Genomic DNA, 2,675 nt, shown 5'->3' on the forward strand with positions numbered 1-2,675 from the left:
CGTGGCGCTCCCAGGCCACGAGTAAGGAGCTGGACAGGAAGTAGAGCAGCCGTGATTCAAACCACAGCCCGTAGGGGATAGTGGCATTGCAGCCAACAGCTTCATGGGCTACTCCCTGATGCTGGCTCCCAGGGACTCATCCTTGTCTCAGAGTCTGCTCCTGGGGAACCCTAGGTGAGGGGTCTGGCTTGCTCAGTAGGGTGAGAGTCTGTACTGACGGTTTCTGGTCTCAATGGATTCTCTACTTTGCAGGTGGAGCTTGACTGCTCCCAGCTGCCTGCGAGCAGATGCGTCTATAACATTGGGACCCCCGGTGTGGGTGTGTATAGGGGTCACTGTAGCTGTTATGGATATGTGAGGGAGGGAGCAGCTTCTCACTGCAGGGTAACATCAACATTTCTGGTGGGTTAGCATTGTGCTTGGGATGCCCCATCCCATATTGGAGGGGCTGGAGTTGTATCCTGGCTCTGTTCCTGATTCCAGCGCCCAAGGAGCAGCAGGTGCAGGCTCAGATACTTGGGTCCCTGCCGCCCACGTGGGAGACCGGGATGGAGCACCTAGGTTTCCGGCTTTGGCTCAGTCCTTCCAGACTTAGCTGTTGTGGGCGTTTGGGGAGTGCATCGGTATATAGAAGATCTCTTTCAAAGAAGTGAAACGAGAAAGCATCAAGGCTAAGCTCTCTAACAAGCCACATGAGGTGTGCCCCCTCCCTTTCCACCTGCAGGTCTGCCCCACCCCGTCTCCTCTGATGTTCTCCTTCCTCCCAGCAGCAGGTGGGGCTCCCTGCCTTGACTGCCCCTCATCACGCTGTCAGTCTCAAGACACAGCTTTGTCCAGAGAGCTCCTCCTTGCCCTCCCCTCCTCTTCCTTGCTGCAACATCTTCTCCCCAGGAAAGATGGCTTCCCTCTCCAGCCAGCGGGGTCCTGCTGTTCCCTCCTCCCTTGGCGCCCTGCATAGCCTGGCAGGCTTCACAGTGAGGAGACTGCAGTTCCAGGCTCGTGGAACTGCTTAAGTAATACTGAGACTTGTGTTTGCATGTACGTTTGTGACCCACAGCAAGGCATCTATTTAGTACGGCCCAGTTCTCCTAACGCATATATAACTGAATATTCACCCTTACTCACAGGCTACACTGATGCTTGCTATTCCGTTGCATTCCGTACTGAAATGAAAATACAAAACCGCTGCCTGTGACTCACTCCCTGGCCTGCAGGCTGGCAGCATGAAAACCGCCGGACACAAGCTGGGCGCCCGCCAGTTAAGAGGAGGCGCCATCTGCCTACTGTGGCCTCAGGGCTGAGCACTGTGCCTGGCCCACGGGAAGCCGTTCAGTCAGTATTTGTTGAATGACTGAGTGTTGCAGACAAACCCGGACAAATACGTGAATGAATTGCCAGCCCCACCCAGACAGGAAAGTGTGGCTTTGATCAGATTGTTCCGTTACTGAGAAAAACCAGCCCACTTCCTGTGGCTTTGATCTGCTGCCTTGGTTCGAAACTGCCTTGCCTCAGCCAACAGTTCTCGAAGCTCATTTCCTGCACTCTGGCTCCTTATCTCTCTTTTCAAACATTCCTCACCTTTCTCTTTCCAGGGAAGTTTGCATGGCCCCCTCCCCAACCCTCCAATGTCTTCCTTTGTTGGCACAGTGTGGGGTTTCCCAAATCCCAACCTCCTTGGGTATACAACCTTCCCAGGTGGGCATCTGGATCATGGCTCTGAGGCTGGTGTGGTCCATATCCTGCTGCTGATGGTCTTTAGGGTGGGATGAAAGATGGGGTTGGAGGGAAGACACTGATGGCTTAACCATGTAAAGGTACAATTCCAGACTGGTGCTGTGAAGAGCAAGTCAAGGCTGCCTGGAGAACGTGCACATGGGAACAGGGGATTGGACACCTAAACACAATGGAGGGACCCAGGCAAAGAGGGAGAAAGAGACTGCAGGTGGAAGAAATAGCAAGTGTAAGGCTCCCGAGGTGGCTACGGCAGGGATCCACTTTAGGAAACTCAGTGCAGTGACTGCAGAATACAGGGTTATGGCAGCCAGGCTAGGGGCCAGTCTTGGTGCAGCAAGTTGGAGATTCGTGTCAAGAGTGGTGGGCAGCAACAGAGTATTAGAAGAATGGGGGTGGCATTGTAGCCGTACTGTGGCTGAGGGATAGGGAGGTGTTGGGGTGAGGAAGCTGGGACCTGGTATCCTTTGAGAGGGAGCAGCTTTGGGGTGGAGGCAGTGGAGGTGCAGGCGCGTGCTTGGCTTTGGCAAATGCTGAACTTAGCAGGCAATTTGTTCCTTCAACGCTTTTAATTTTCTTATGAAAATATTTTTGTTTGAAAGGCAGAGATACAGAATGGGACAGAGATCATTACTGCTTCATTCCCAAATGCCTGCAACAGCCAGCGCTGGGTCAGGATGAAGCCAGCAGCCCAGACAACCCAGGTTTCCCACATGGGTAACAGGGACCCAAGGGACCCAGCCATCACCTACTGTCACCCAGAGTGTGCTTCCATAGGAACCTGGAACAGGCAGAGGTAGTGGGGACTTGATCCCAGACACTCTCTCTGATAAGGAAAGCAAGCATCTCAGGCGGCATCTTAACTGTCCCATCTGATGCCTGCCCCCCATCAGCACTGTCCAACGCCCGCCATGACTCCGTCCCGTGTGGAGTCCCAGGTTTCC

The sequence above is a fragment of the Ochotona curzoniae genome, unplaced genomic scaffold (assembly GCF_017591425.1).
Source record: "Ochotona curzoniae isolate NIBS_2020 unplaced genomic scaffold, NIBS_Ocur_1.0 scaffold_2453, whole genome shotgun sequence".
NCBI classification, from domain to species: Eukaryota; Metazoa; Chordata; class Mammalia; order Lagomorpha; family Ochotonidae; genus Ochotona; species Ochotona curzoniae.